Below are 17,038 nucleotides of genomic sequence, written 5' to 3' on the forward strand. Positions count from 1 at the left end.
CCATGGCAAATGCCGCATCGGCTCAGTCTATGCAAAATTATTTGCATAGGAAAATGAAAGTGTAGGTTTGTAGGGTTAGAGTTGCTGAGGTTAACTTGTAATTCATGTCCACAACCTCCTAATTTGACATAAAATTGAAGCTATACTCATTTGATTCAACATGTTCTTTAAAAATCTAATTGTGTGGTCTGTTAATGTTGTATGTGTAGCCAGTGTAGATTGGTTACTCACTCCTCAGGTAGGCCTATGTATAGAGGCAACACGCGCTAGCTATATGCTAGCTTTTCATTGTCATAATGGTCACGCTTAAGGAGTGGGAGGTTGCGTGTTCGATCTCAGGTGTGGACGAACATAGGCCATGTACTTCCGACGGTGGCGCAACCACGTCTATTACATACGCATACAATTTTGTTTTTGTTGCTGCCGAATAGAAAACATTTTATACATATTCATAATTACACATATCTATAATGATACAATTATTGGTTTCTGAGACAAATGTAATTTAAAATAATAATTCCTTTAACCTTGCCAGTCTTTTTGAGATCAGATGATGACAAGATCGGGACACCGTGAAAATTTAGAGGGTGGACAGCTACTAATGATAAACTGTTACCCAATTCCTTAAGTCCTCGCCTGGTTACATACGGTGTGCACTTCTAACTTCTAAATGTAATAGTCTCCCTTTTCCCTTTCACCATAGATACAGACTATTTGCCTTTGATGCAAATACCAACCGAAGGAGGGTTGTAATAGCGGGGGAGGATGGGGCTGGGGAGAGAAGAGTTCCAGAAACATTTGAATCTCATTTGAACCAGAATAGGATTTCCTACAAATCCAATGGGCCATCTTAGTTCAAGAAAATCAGACAATTGTAAATTGGTTTGGGGTATTTTGTGCAAAACTGCAAAACATAAATTAACCTACAGTTTATAGTCAGGAAGTAGTCCAGTGGTTCATTGATAATAGTAACACAGCTCAATCATGTCATATAGTGATGATAAAAACTCTAGCGTTTAACATGACATGCACAACATGTACAAATGCATGCAGCCACACACACCTCTCCCACTCCTTTGAAGTGTGTTGTGTGTTGGCGTGGTCCATGTCTGCGTCCCCCCACATGAATAGAGTGAGGCCCTGTGCAGTTGGCAGCTGTTTCCTTTGAACGCCCAAAGACAAAAAGCCTTAAATCCACAGCCCCTCTTTCATGTGAGCATCTGATACCTGCCTTCCTCACCCCACTGTCACAGCACACAGGTCCAGGACCCCTGGGCCCCCAATCACCATGTTACTTTCCATAAAATGCTTCCCAAATGTACATGAAATATGTTCAATCTTCAAAATGTTCAAATGTTGTGTTTGTTTGTTGGATGTTTTGACAGGCAATATGAAAAGAACTACGAAACATTGGGCTGGAGAAGATCATGTGGAGATTACACAATAAAATAAACCACCAAGTTTCTAAATCCTTAAAAAAGTATATATATTCTAATTGCTGTATACCGAATACAGGGAGACAGGGGAGTTTAACACTAAAACCAATATACTGTACCTAAAGAAATTAAATAAAAATAAGATGAAAGCTAAAAATAGTTGTTTTGGAGAAAGAAAAAAGAAGTAGGCTTGTGGGTCATGTGTGATAACCCAAGCATTGGGCCCACCATGTGTCTGACAGCCTCCCTTACAGGAAGGGCAATTAGGAATTCTTATGGGCAGGATTCCTTGGCCATGTGTGAGTGGAGGCTGGGGCCCAACTCTGTACCAGGCAAAGGTTTCCACCAAGCTATTCTTGCATAACCCACAGTGATAACGCCGGTGCATTCCTCTCAACACACATCACAACTGACAACATCTTTTCCCTAACTCCACTCTCTCCTTCCCTGCCTCGCACAACTCACAATTTCAGAATGTAACATACAAACCCCAGTCTTTTAGGCTGGATAGCATGGATTTAAAATGAATTGGATTTTAGATGGAGAAGAACTGGAAAGATGGATTTTTACAAAATGTGTGTCTCTTTGGGGGTTTTCTTGTGGAAGATGAGTCGGCTGAATGGCATTCTTTTCCAGGTCACAGGTCATGTTCATCTTGAGGTAGGTCACTTGGGGTTATGGCTGAAGGTGTTCCCACACCAACCGAATGTCATTCTACGGCTTGCTCTACAAGCTGAGTGTTTTGGTCGTGATGCAGCTAATATGATGTAGATGCAAAGTTCTTTTTTGTGTGTGTGGCTTTGAATGAGTAAAATAATCTTTGTTTGAGTTTGTTGAATCAGAGATTGTTGTAGTCAAGGTAAAATATTTGCTTTGATTGAAATTTTATGAATGAGGAATTCTTTGTATATATATAAAAAAATGCTCACGGTTACTAGAAACTATTCAAAGAACTACATGTTCACATGAATGCACATTTATATAGTGTGTAATATGTTGTTGTACTTTAATATACTCTGGCAAGTATCACACTAAAACCTTACATTTTCAGGTCAAAACAAGATATTGATAGAAACTAGATGTACACATATATTTCTGAATCCAGGAGTGAAAAACATAACAGATATTCTGCTACCTGGAAGAAAAGGACAATCTTCTTGTTTATCAACCTGATCAAACTATACACCTTGTCAAAACACTATGCCATCTGTACAACATTTAACCACCAGTAAATTACCTGTGCCTATCCTCAAGTAGATCGTTGTACATCATCTGAGAAACAGCTGGTCTCCTTAACTACCATTCTCCCATAGGTCATTCTGCGGCTGTGTTTTGTCTTCCTGGGCCTTGATTGGCTGTGGGGCAATGATCAACCCACTAGCCCTTGCGCCTGGAGACCTCATTGTTGACAGAGTGGCGCCCAAACTGAAGGGTGTGTTTGTAAGGCAGTAAAACCTTGCCAAGATTGAGCAAGCCCCGTTGTTATACTAGCTCTGTGAAATGTGTTAATGTACAGCCCTTTTACAGACATCACAGAGAAGGATGCAGTCAGATGACCTGCATGACTGTGGACTTTGACACTCGTTACCATTCATTGAAAATTAATGAAATCTTTTACTCAGCATGCTCCTTTTCAGTTAGCCTGTGCACGATGTTACAGTTAACCTTTTTGTAGGTCTTTGCAGATCATTTAGACTCTAATTAATTCAGTAGGCATATTACTGTAAGTTAAGCCACTTCAGAAGACTGGCTTGTATACATCTTGCTTTCATCAATACATTATTGGTACATGATCTAATCTTGGGTTCCAACACTAAGACAAAACTTAAACTCACCCTTTAAGATTGATGCGCATTGTGTGGAGTATGTAAATGTTGATTACAGCAACTATCAGTATGATTATTAGGTAGTTTTTTTGGAGGTGCCCTCATTCCAAGTTACTGTAAATGATAATAGATTTGTGTTGGATAAAACAGAGGTCATAAGTTCTACTTTGATAAGCCTTATCTTGTAGTTTCATGTTCAGTTACAAAGAGAAAGATAGGCGGCCACTTGTCTTCATTAGACAGTGGCTGATGAGACATGGGTGGCACTGGCAAGCCACTGGCAGATCCTTTTATGTTCACAAACTGAATTAATATTTCCTAAATAATAGGGTGTCACTTTAGATCCAGGTGCATTTATGCATTTTACATGAACATTTACATTTATGCATTTAGCAGACGCTTTTATCCAAAGCGACTTCCAAGAGAGAGCTTTACAAAAGAGCATAGGTCACTGATCATAACGAGATAGCCCCAAACATTGCGAGCAGCCAAAACATGAAGCATACATTGTGGAAAACCAAATAAGTGCCAAAGGGAAGAACCATAAGAGCATGCAGTTAAAACAAGTGTGCTTGTTATAAGAATAAGTTAATTAATGGGTAATGTATCCCCCATAAGATACTTAGTAACAAGAAGACTACATAAGTGATGATAATATTTGTAAGGTTTAAGGCTAGGATTGGGATTAAGGTTAGTGTCATTATAAGGTGTGAGAAGGGTTGGTTGCTAGGTAATAAGGCCCTTATAAGATGCTAATTGTCATTAACATTTGTTAATAAGACTAACTTACTATTAACTAACGCTTATTACAAGCACTTGGAACTGAAGTGTTAAAATAAATAGGACTATACTTTGTCCCTGAAGATCTTCTTGGTATTATTAACCCTTTCTCCCCACACTAGAACTGGTCCCCCACATTCACAATCCAAGTATTCTAGCATGCCAGTCCTTTGAAAAATACTCCTTAATGTCTAAGTGTTAACTTTATTGGCCTTAAAGATCACTTTGGAAAGTCCAGATGCTTTTGCCAGCGAGGGAGTGTGGAATATATTGGTATCCCCCTCACTGCACCGCTCAGTCATATGTGTTCTAAAGCTGGGCTATCAGTGTTTCCAGGCACTGCAAATCACTTTTAATTGGAACCTTTAACATGGGACTCATGTAAATCATCTCAGTCAGAGAACAGTTAGAGGAACCAGAGGTTATCATCCCTTCCTGTTGGATAACTTGTAGTCCCACAAATACAGGATCAAAAGGATTGTTTCATCATTCTCACTCAAATGAGATGAAGGGTAACGTGTGGGAAATGTGTGTTTTTTCCTTTCCTAAACATAACTTTCTCCTACTGCTTATTTCTCTTCTTTTAGATGTTTGGCAGTCCAGTAGTGAACATAATCTTGATAGGATTGTTCCATTGTCACTCCACCTCAGAGGTCCTTTCAAGGTTTTAGAATGGACAATCCACAGAGGCTCTAAAGAAGGTAATAATGGGGTGTAGTCTGCTCTGTTCTGGGTGGCTCCCATCCTTGACAACCAGCCCCAATGAGCCCCATGATGACTGTCTTCACTTGACTCCAACTCCCACAGGACCCCCCCCCCCCCTTCCATGACAAACATCTTACATCATTAGCAAGGCCTGCTGTTAGCTTTCTCAGAAGTATCCCGGGCCCACAATACAGACTACAGGAGTGATATCAGCAGAGATTTGTTTGGTAGCAGCAGGCTTGTAGCATTCAAATGCATTATGATACGTATTCTAATCCTGTGACTTTACAATGTTTTATCACCACAATCATATTCTCTGATAAAATGCTACTTTATAGTTTACAATTACGCAATTTCACAGGAACTGCTTATGTCATGGTCACGGGACAATAACGTTGTACAATGTACAGTGTACATTGACAATCTCATATTCGCTGCTTGGCCGTGTTTCAGTAGGACCAATTCACAACTTGGACTGTATTATACAAGAGACAAGAGAGAGCCGTATTATACAGGAAGAGGCAGCAGCAGGTGTGTTTGGAGATGGCACGTTATCATTCCTGCTAATATCACCATCAACTGAGCACACAAACCTTTCAAGGCAAGATAATGCCAAACGTGGCTTGCAGGGAGCAGACACGGTCATGGTGTTTGGGGTGGGTACAATGGAGGGAACCTAGAGGTCAACATTTAGTCTCATTTCCTAAACAAACACCAACGGCCAGAGTGTCTCTCTTCCCTCATTACTGAAACTTGACACGGACCAGTTGCTCTGCAGGTGTGTTTGATGGACTGTGAGGGTCAGACCTGTCCGAGACTTCTACTGTGTGTGTTCATGTGTGTTTGTGAAACGGAGGTTGAAATTTTGCAAAAAGAATTTGAGCGTACATAAGACACATTAAGCTTCAACTGCATTTTCAGTTGAACTGACCCCTCAAACTTTGTGTGTACATGTATTTTCTATAAATTGGCACATCACACAATAGTGTGTAAAATATAATGTTTGACTATACATTTGGCCTTTCTATATGACAAACTGCTTTGTCTCAACTGGTGATGTCAGACTTTTGAATGTAGTTGGTGAGCCACAGGGTGAGCCTGACAGGTGTTGTGGAATAAGATGCTGTAATAATTGGTATGTCTGACTCCCCTTCCTCCTTGTCCCTATGACAACAACCCCACTGGGGCTTATGGGATATTGCTCCCACATACACACACCCTACTCCCGCAATCCTTGGGGGCCAATTACCCGTTGGTGGTAGAGGGCGACAAGTTGGAGCAAGGCCGCGGTTGCGAGACTGCTTGTGTGTGGGGCCGTCCCTAGGCCTTTGTCTACAAACTCACAAACTCATATTGCCTATTTTCACTTTAACATGAAAATGTACATATGACGTTTAGTGTAAAGTGTTGAGTTAAATGATCCTCATTAAAGCTTACAAACAGCAATGATTGCACTACAGTATATGTTAAATGTGTTTAAAAAACACATCCTTTTTTATTATAATAAATTGAGTTGGACTCCTTTGACCAGTTAGAGAAGTAGCCAGTCAGACAGGAAGCTAATTGGTGAGAGACTCTTTAGAAACCAATGGTTGATCACTGATCAGTATAATGAGAAAGCGTTTTAGCTTCACACCTGGGCTAAATCCTCCAATTTCCTGTAAGACAATTTACATCTCTGTAATTATACCACAGTCACCTGAACAGAAGGCCAAAGCAGGCAGGTGGACTAATCAACAGATAGGAAATAAAAGAGCATGTGGACCATAGTATGAGGGCATGAGCACTGGGCTGGGCAATAATGAGCTAAAATGTTGATCAACTTGCAAACTTTTTCAGTTTTCAGTTCACAAAGGAAGACAGAACTTAAAGACAGGAAGCCAAAGGGCAGGTGTTTCAGGTGTCTGATATGCTGAGAAGTAGACTAGAGGTCATGTGGTGTTCAGACACGGTCTACATCTTCATACATTTTTACATTTGATTCTCTTATTTTTAACTTCTGGAATGGGTGTGTGCAGCATTTAGGGCTGATGGAGGTGTAGTCGTTGGTGTTGTGATAGGAACAGAGGAGTCCGTTCCCACAGAGGCTGAAGCTGACATCATAAACACATACAAAGTACACACTTTTCAGCTTGATAATAGCAACTAAGGCAATCATTGATAATGCAATGGCAAAAATAAACTCAATGTCTCAAGTCGTGAACAGGACAACAAAAATATGTATACTACTGCAGACATAAAACTCACTCATTATAGCAACTACTTTTTTACATTGTTAGAAAAGTGCGGATATTCTGCATGGACATTCTGAGGCAAAAGAATATATTTTTATTCTGTACAAAGTAGAAACAAAAGCTTGATGGGTACAGCTTCAAATGTTTTTAATATAGAAATAATCTCACAAACCTTCTACAAACTAACTATAGGTTAGGCAAATAAACAAATTACCTCACATAAAAAATATAAAACAACAAATGGAAAAATCCTTAAGCAACACTATCAAGATGCACAGTAGCAAACATTATCAACCTTTTAACCTAAAATGGCATACACCGATTTTTCAGAGTGACTAATTGCATGCTTTAATAGCATGGCACTTCTGCTGTGATTGCTGTGTTTTCAGTGTGTGTGTGTATGTTTGTGTGTGTATTTAATGCTGTTGGCTTCTGAAACTGATGGATGACCCTACACCCTTCCTTGCGTGACAGCCTGCCTGATACCCATCAGTATCCAAATGAGTTCAGCTTGGGCCCAGTGCTTCACCCTCAAGCTCATTTGGAATGCAAATGGGAATACTAAACAAAGAATACCTTTGAGGCCAGAGTCATTTACTGACCAGTGCTTTTGAACAGCCTTAACTTCACTAATGACTTAATTGAATGATTTGTCTAGAAATGTGCTAATGCTTAAAGTTGTGTGGATCTTTGATTTTTGGTGGTGTTCTTCAAGTACTGTAGAGGACTAATGTGACAAAAATGTAGTTACATGTTTTAACATTGTAAGTATTTCTAACCTATGGTTAGATAACTAAATGTTTTGACATCGCAGGTGGTAGCCATTAATACATTTGATTGTGTAAAATGTTTGACTGAATACATTTTATTAAAAACTCAGTACACATTGTACGAATCTAAAGTCTAGCCTTTTAATAATTTTCTCTTTTAGATCCCTGACACTGTCCTTCAGATCATTTTACTTCTCATATCACAACCTAACAAGGTTGCCAACCAGCCTATCTGTGGCCCACAACCCCCCCTGCTACGATCCTCTTCCTCCTAACAACTTCCTTCGTTCTGGCCATGCAGCTTCACGACAACGTGCACCACACCCCTCTGAAACAGGATCTGCTGTTGGCATTGTGCTCATTGTTAGGGGCTAATCCAGACAATTACACATCCAAACCGAGAGTGGCTGTGTTGCCCAGAGCTAGCCAGGCCCAAACCAGGCCTGGGATTAGGTGCCGATGCCTCCGAGGCTACGAACCGTAACCACACCAGCCCCGGTGATTGAAAGACCAACCCATCCTGCTGTGGTCCCTCCCCTCCCCCCCACGTCTGCCAGTGTCTGTCTGGGTTTTACTCACCTGTACTTTGTCCACCTGTCATTCTTGCCATAAACCTGCAGGGTTTTTTGTTTGGCTGAACTGGGTGTGAGAACACAAAGGAAGACAGAGCTTAAAGACAGGAAGCCAAAGGGCAGGTATTTCAGGTGTCTGATATGCTGAGAAGTAGACTAGAGTTAATGTGGTTTTCAGACACGGTCTACATCTTCATACATTTTTACAGTTGATTCTCTTTTTTACTTCTGGAATGGGTGTGTGCAGCATTTAGGGCTGATGGTGGTGTAGTCGTTGGTGTTGTGATAGGAACAGAGGAGTCCGTTCCCACAGAGGCTGAAGCTGACATCATAAACACATACAAAGTACCCGGGGCGGGGTGCGGATGGGGGCAGGCCAACCAGTAATGTGGGACTTGAGGGGCTTCGTCTTCGTTTTGATTGGTTTGACGCGGTGCGGTGGACACACCTGTAAGTGCCAGAAGCAACAGAGATTGGCTGCGACCTGAAAATTACACCTGTGGGGGGAGGCGGGGGCAGACTACATGTAAGCCAAGCCCTTTACAAACTCGGTCTCTCTTCCTGAGGAGCTTAACCAGATCACAACGACACCTCCAGCTCCCGAAAAACTTTTAGCAGACAATGTCCAGCGACCTTGATACTGTTTTTGGGTTAGTTCATACCTACCGGCCCGGTGCCTCTCATCGAGCCAGCCTGAGATTCACCTACCATGGAGAGACGACTTCTTCTGCAGAATGTCATGGAGGTCGATTGTCCTTCAGCGGGAGGAATGGAAGAGGAAGACTAGCTTTCAAAGCAGCTCAGCCAGCGCACAATGATGTCTCTTGTCTTGGGTTTCTGGCTCCATGACCACACCTGGGAAGGACTCGGTAACTCCCCAACATCATATCTTATTTGTCTTTTGTAGTCTGGAAAAATATTTTATGTAATTCAACTTTATAATGCAAATGTATATTATTATTGCTTCCAGTTCAGCACTCATATGGGTAGACTGAAACAAAATAATTTAATATATATACTCTACTTTTATAACCAGGAAACGAATGCTAGTCCAGCCTAGTTACTGTATTGTATAAAGCCGTTGGCGCTTGTGGGCTGTTACTGGTCTTGTAGTTTCGATGGGCATATCATAATCTGTATCAGATTCCAGTTCAATTTGAATAGAGAGAAAAAGAGGAAACAATAGGGGTGAACGTTCATTCCTAAACTGGATAGACCAGTTGGGGCAGGTAGAGGCAAACCGCCCAACGTTTCAAAGGACATAAAGACAGCAGCTTATTTCCCTCATTAGATTTACGTTTGTGGAGATGTTCAAGTAACTAGACGGTATGAGGAGATTTAACCTCCCAACGGCCAATTGAAAAATGCTTTGGTAAATATGCTTTGTAGATGATTTTCCGTGTACTGCATTTAGTTTTTGGTAGTTTGCTAGTTATTTGGTTTAAACCTTTTGACTTTTAATTTCTATCTTTAATTTTCTTACAACTTTCTTTGTACCTGTTGAATGAAAGTTTTATAGTTTTTAGTTGGTTTACTGTATGTCTTGAAAATTGCATTGAAATAGCTACAATAGGCTTGTTGTTACATGTCTCTTTTGGCTTTTACAAAGCGAGATTTGAAACTATACCCTTATCTTTTCTGACCTATTAGATAAAAATGAAAGGCTTTTGTGTAGTGGATATTGCTAAACATAAAATGTCTGCTCATCCATTTTGCTTGCCTGTGAGGTTTATGGTTACAAAACGGCAGGCTGTTGTCATTTATTAGTTGTCCTACGAGGATTATCATGGCAATAATTACATTTTGGGAAATTTAAGGCAAATTAGAAAAATGTCTCAAGCCAATAAGCACATTTTGGGAAGTTTGCGTAGGCTGAAATAAAATGGAGGGAAAATGTAGACTACAGCACAGTGAAAGAAGCATGAGGTGGAGGATTTTGATTGGAGGATCTGTTCCATTCTATCCATAACCTGAATACCTGAAAATCACCTGCATGCTTCTTACATGCTTTATATAGATACAGGTCACACATTACATATTTAAAAAGCGTTTTTTGAGTGGAACCTCAACAGGAACTGTCAGATCAAAGACATTGACTCTTTACAAAATGGTGGCAGTTTTTTTTTTTTGCTTGTGTAGCGTTTCACAGCTTAGCAGTAAATTTTCACTAATAAGTGAAAGAATGATGTGCTAAATTCCAAACAGTATAATGAGATTTTTATTTTTTTTAATTTTGTTTTAGCATGTTAGCATTCCGTTGACTCCATATCGTTTAGGGGTCCCCAGGGGCACCATATCTGATAACTGCTGGCTCACGAAAGACTACTAACCTGCTTTGATGAAATAATTACTTACAAACTTGTTCTTTTCACTGAACATTTCTAAATTGGAAGGAGGCCGTTCAATAGAGTGAAAATGACCTTTTAGTAAAACACAACACCATATCCCTTGTGGTCATGTAATACACTCTTTTCGACCTAGTGGATAAATGGCTAATAATTTTGAACCTTAGTGTTAGAAAGTAAGACTTAGATACCATGTATAAAAAAATCAAAATGAAGAATCCCAAACAGAAGCTTTACTAACTTAACTCTTTGCCTAGTAGTCCAGAGGCCCAATTAAGGAGTGTTGAGATAAGGTCCAGTCTTAAATAAGGTTTTGGGTTCCGCAGCCATTGTTGTCCTACAAAGACCGCAACTATTGATTAAGGGCCTGGCCAGTTTACCTGTTGGGTTGTTCATTTCACAGTGGAGTCACATTCCAGCATAGAGGGCAGGGTTACCTGATCGTGCCTCACTTACAACTCAGTCAAACGCATGGTCAGCCGTAAGTGGTCAACCCACACTGAAACCAAGCACAGTTACAACAATGGAATAACTTCATACCTGAGCTAAAACAAGGAACTAACTTCTCAAGGAAGAAAAGCTGAAGCAAAGTTTAAACAAGGAGAAACTAGGGAATGGGATATGTATTCGTCAGAGGCAGGAAATCCAATGTCAGGTGCTCAGGTAATACTAAAGTCTTTAGTTAAAATCAGATAGTGTTGTTTCATTGTTCTTTTCTTCACTCTGCAAGCTTTTATATTCTTACCTAATCTTTTTTTCTCTTTCTTTCTTTCTTTCTTTCTTTCTATCTTTCTGTCTGTCTGTCTGTCTGTCTGTCTGTCTGTCTTTCTTTCTTTCTCTTTCTCTCTCTCTCTCCCTCTCTCTTCCTCAGAGGGCCTGCAGCAGTGGTTTCTAATGCTGATGATTAACTAAATAGAGTCTGGGAGAGCAGGTCTGCTTGGCTTTCTCATTTCATGAGGCCTGACTGACTGAGAGGAAGACGAAGAGTTCTCAGGCACTGACTGGAAATTCAAGATCTTTTTCTCTTTTTTTCTACCCCTCCCTCCTTACTTGGTTTTGTTACATTCTTTCCTTGGGGTCCCTTTCACAACGGTAAGGTTACAGGTGCATGCATTCTCCATTTTCATTCTCCACTCCCTTTCCCGTGGCTTTCCTCTCTCGTGTTCAGTCTCTCTCTCCCTTTCTCCCTCCCCCTCTCCATCACAGTCTTCCTTTTCACTCACTGGCAGGATAGCAAACCTATTATTTGCTAACTCAATATTGTTTAATTTAGAAGTTGATACTGTTTCCAGTTCCAGGTTAAGCAAAAACTAGAATGTTGTTTCAATAGATCTTGAATTTTAAAGGACAAAAGATAAATATATTTTGTCGCATTTAAATGTATTCAAATGTTGTAATGTAAACGTTAGCACAGTATGGTATCAAATAGAGGAACAACTGTCTCTGTTCACTGATACATAGTCTATACAAAAACTGTATAAAACTATTTATGAAAGTAAGTATAAAAGTCCCAGTTCCAGCAGGTATGTAAGGTGTTGCCACCTTACAGAAGTCGACCTACTTAGCAATTGAATGACACTTGAAATTGAAGAATGAGATGTTTTCACACTGTGTACCTGTGAATGGCACACGTTATTCAGTAAACGAGAGCAGTCTGAATGACCTTCTGCACACACTGTAGACTTAGGTCAGCATTCCTTCAGCCTTTCATCATACTACAAACACAAAGGTAGGAAGGTTCTCAGAAAGTCCCTTCTCAAAAGAACTTCAATTCTCGTAATGCTTTGGTAGGTTTCATAAAATGTCTGTTGACAACATGTAACAACAACAACATGTGTGCAGGTACAGTGTGTTGTAATGATAAACTGATTAGCATCTTCCAAGACATGACGTGTATCAGGGACAACACCCTGAGGCCTAGTTGTTCTGGCATTGTGGCATTACAGGCTTGGTTTGTAAAGAACCAGTGTTTGAAATTAGTAACTGCCATCCATTGTGAGAAAATCAGCCCTCCAAGCTTTGCCGTGCCACAGAATCAGACCAGTCAGAACAGGTTTGGGCAATCATTAACAGCCACTGTGGCCCACTCTTCTGTGACAGCCACGCAAAATTACAGCCCCTACTGAAATAAGCGTCCCTGCGATCAGTATACTGCACGTAGGGGGGATTTTACTGTTTCCTCTTAGAGTCCATTCATTTTAAATTTTATGATCACATTGTTTGTGTAAATTTAAGGTGGCAAAAACCTGGTTTGATTAGTTGTAGTGGGATTGTACTACATAGGGATTCATGCTCATGAAACTTTCAGGTCGCATTCATTAACTTTTTTATTTGTCTTAGATGTACATGCTGTACTAAAGGAGAGTTTCTTTCTTTATTTAACAGGTCAGGCAGATCATTCATATAATCTGTCAACAGTGGTGAACAGTTGAGCACCCCCATCTTTTTAAACAGAGGAATGTTCCTGAAGCCTAGTGTCTACCTTCGGGAGGGGCTTATTTATACACAACCCTGAGTAGCTGAGGGTTCACATTCATCAAGTGTTCTTTCATACATCAAATGTCCCTTCCTAGGTAAATGAGAAGATTGATACAACCCTTTCATGAGCAACTTTGAACCATGAAGTCTGAGTTAGCGGCCTACTTAGTTTGGTCCTGACAACGTTTTATCAAAAGTCACATTCACGTTTGGATGATTATCACCATCTTACGAGGCAGCATTGGATTTCCTTACTCTCTCTAATACTGCCTGGTAATGATGATGATATACATCTGCCAACTGCAAGTACGTATGAGCTTGAAGTTAACTAAATATGCCATGTTGATCAATCTTGGCTACCTTTCTGCGCAGTGGAATCCAGTTCCGTCAGAAATGGTACTTGGGACCCATCTTACCTGACAGTGCTGGATTGTACAACTGTGTTCTAACACTGTCTGGTAACGATGTTTCCTGTGTGACCCACATACCTCAACACAACTGGCTGCACCTTAAATGATGATTTCTTCCTTTGATTTTAGGGGGGACTAAGTTAAAGATTGGGATTAATCAATCCATCACATTGTTAATAGGGCTAGGATTCTGGTAGGAGTATATTTTTGGCTTAAAGAATGTCGCTTTCTGTAGAGCTGAGTCATGATGATCTTCCAGGAAACATGGAGAAAAGCTTTTCATTATGATTAACTTGTACAATCCCCTAATGGTGCCAGTCACTGGTAGACAGGAAGCCATTAAAAAGACAATTACATATTTTGCAACAGTAGATCATTCAATCAGAAAATACTTGAGCAAATAGAAATGACGTGGTATGACTACTTGTAGTGTGGTATGACTAGTTGCGTTTACCTGGGTAACTTAAAAGATTCAAAGAGTCAGTTATGACCCAGGGTGCAGGCTTGTAATCACTTCCCTGTACATTTTATTATGTTGGCCCCACCCAACCCGAGTTAAAGAATACGAGTCAGTTGGCAGTTCTACCGGTCACACCAGTAGTCCTGTCCCCAACCCCTCCCCCAGACAGACTGTGGTTTTTGTTGTGTGATCATGATTGGTTCAGCTTCCCTTACTTGCGTGGCACATCCTGTAACTGACTTACAAACTCACCTGAGCTGCTCGTGTTGAAAAGAGACTCTTCGACATAAAAACTCCTTGTACAACTTCAACTATTTATTATAGAAAAGAATGTTTCTCAGCTCTATCAATCATACTAGGAAAAAATTAGTAAGAAAATATTACTTCTTGCTATAGTATCTACGTAGTTTACAGTTATTGGAAAGTGTATGGTATCTCTTTAGTGAAATATCCTTTATTTATCCACCAACTGAAACATGCATTTCTTAAAAACAAAGTAAATGACAAGGTCCCTTGAAACAGACTGCCTCCAAATGTAATGCTTCACAGCTTTTATTGCATTCGGGTAGAAAAGTTGATCCGAATGAAATTGTAAAACCTTCAAACAGACAACACAGACATAGGCAAATAACAAACAAGGACCTAGCCGAACCTTCTGTTTGTTTAGGGAGGGAGAATTACCCTGCAAATATGAAACCACACCTCTATTTGTCCATTTAGGGCCTTTATCTTTGTTATAGACGCATGGAATAGTTTGGTGTTTATCATATTTTTTGATTTTCTCTTCCTTTCTCCCTTCCCCTTTTCACATTGCAATGCTTAATGAGGTGTTCAGTTCAGGTTTAATTTGCTCTGACAGAAAAAAGCTTCACAGACCCCCCCCCCCCCTCCCCCTCATGTTTTCACCATTGTAATTATCCTTGGCTAGTTATAGGAAAATAACCGTCAACTTCTGTACCACCAGCTGTTTACTTCATACATTTGTTCAGCTACTTATTATGTGGGTTGTGTTCCTCTATTTGATAAAGACATGGTCTGTTTGTTTAGTAGTACAGTACATACAGTACATGCAGTGTCTTTTTCAGCCTGTCTCTCCCTGCATTATTCCCTCCCCCTGAGCTGTCTCTCTCTCTCCTCTGTGTACAGGTGAAAAGCCAGAGGTCATCTTCTTCAGTTCTCTTTAGCCTGTTGATTGGCGTCTTACCAGACATGGTTAGATCTAATTATCTGTGTCTAATACTGTCTGGTAATGCCGTCCATTGAGAGCGCGTTACCTTCCACTCTTTTTCCCTTTCTCCTTCTTGAGCAGAAGTGTTCAGGATGTCGATCTCAGCGCTGACATTTACATTTATTTGATGAAGTGACAGATGATGACAGGACATGACGGTTATGGGGATGAAGATAATTCCAGAAACTGTTAACTTTGCACTGGCAGATAACGTTGCACTTACATATATCCATAATAGTAAGGCTAGAATAAAAACCCAGTAAAACTCTCAGACCTTGTGTAAGCTCTGTATGATCCGCTGGGTTCCTCAGCTGTGTTCTGTGTGTTGTGGCCTTGAAGTGTTGTCCGCACATGTAAAAAAACTGTTTTAGTGCACTTCTTTTGAGATCCTGAAGCTTGTTATTGTAGGTATCAAATGTATTGTCATGTTATTTTGGGGATATTTCAAAATCATTATGCGTTCCCTCATGAATTGTGTTCTCTCATTTGGTGTTGTCTTAGTAACTGAATTCCACCTGTGTTTTGGGCCTTTTTCCCGGTTTTCTCTTTTCTTGTTCAATTCTTCACTTAAAAAACGAAATCTTTGAATGCTTACCAAATGTAATGAATGCAATTTCACTGTGACTTTATGTAACATGCAAACATCAAATAAACATGCAATAAAAACAAGATAAATACACTTTGCCTTTTATTTATTGATCCTGTCCATTTATTGTACATTCCCAATCAGACGGTTGAACATTCATGCTGCAGCAGAATCAAGGTCTGACTTGGCCTGTCGTATAGGTTCGCCTGGTCATTGTGTTCCTGGGGCTCTTCACTGGGCAGAATGGAATGCCTGGCCCCAGTCAGGTGCAGATCAGGTTACAGGTGAACAGTGCTCCTTTTAAAGGCCTCAATTTACCCATGAGGTCCCCCCATCAGCCAAGCCTTCATTGTGTTCCACTCTAGCGCAGCTTCTAACAGACTGGTCAGTGTTGTGGTTTACAGCTTTGGGAGTACCAGATCATTTACGTTAGTCTACAATGTACATTCTGCTCACATATGGAGGTATAAGGTGTACATTAATCATTTATATAATCAAATACTGTACATGTCAATCTCTGAATTCACCGTAGCTTTATTGGCATGGCATACATCAGTAAATAATCAAATGTTTTATATAAACCTGTATATACAGAATAATATGGGTATTTTTGTATCTGAGTACAGCAGTCAACACTACAGATATATATATAATACACACTGTAAAATATTGATATCGACCAACTGCATGGGACAAAAAGCATAATTCTTTTTATAAATTTGATTCCTCTACTTTTGGTACTTGGGAGAAGATATAAGGAAACAGGTCAATTTAGATAGTATATTTTGTATATATTGTATGATTTTATGGGTTTGAACATTGAATGTTAAGTAGATTCTTTCATTTTGGTGTGGTCATGGGAGGGTTGGCACCATAAAACTGTAGAACAAGTTCACCCACGGGGTCCTTCTTATTTTTAATGCATATTGGTAAGAATTTTTGTCTCACACGCAAACTGTTGACTTGACGATTCACTTTAAAAGGTCCAATAATCTTAAAAGTGAAACGGGACTCAGATTCAGCTAAAGGGTATACAGGGCATGAAGCCTGAACTCTTTACCATGTCACTAACTTGTTTTAAGATTAAACAAGATTAGACGAGATTACACGAGAAAGCTAAAAATGTAATCCATTTCATCTGTTAAAGTTAGTAAGTAACATCTATATGTCATACCACACTGACAGAAACGTGGCTACAGGCTGTTGGA

The 17,038-nt window shown here is 40.0% G+C and overlaps 1 long non-coding RNA gene across 1 annotated transcript; it reads left to right on the top strand.

Annotated features, from left to right (window-relative positions):
- The first annotated feature begins 8,765 nt into the window (after positions 1-8,765).
- On the top strand, positions 8,766-15,910 carry LOC134019172 (uncharacterized). The gene is made up of 2 exons (XR_009929978.1): positions 8,766-9,695; positions 15,163-15,910. It is a non-coding gene; the product is annotated as an uncharacterized LOC134019172 (long non-coding RNA).
- The last annotated feature ends 1,128 nt before the right edge of the window (positions 15,911-17,038 follow it).

Source organism: Osmerus eperlanus, chromosome 4 (assembly GCF_963692335.1).
Source record: "Osmerus eperlanus chromosome 4, fOsmEpe2.1, whole genome shotgun sequence".
Lineage (NCBI taxonomy): Eukaryota > Metazoa > Chordata > Actinopteri > Osmeriformes > Osmeridae > Osmerus > Osmerus eperlanus.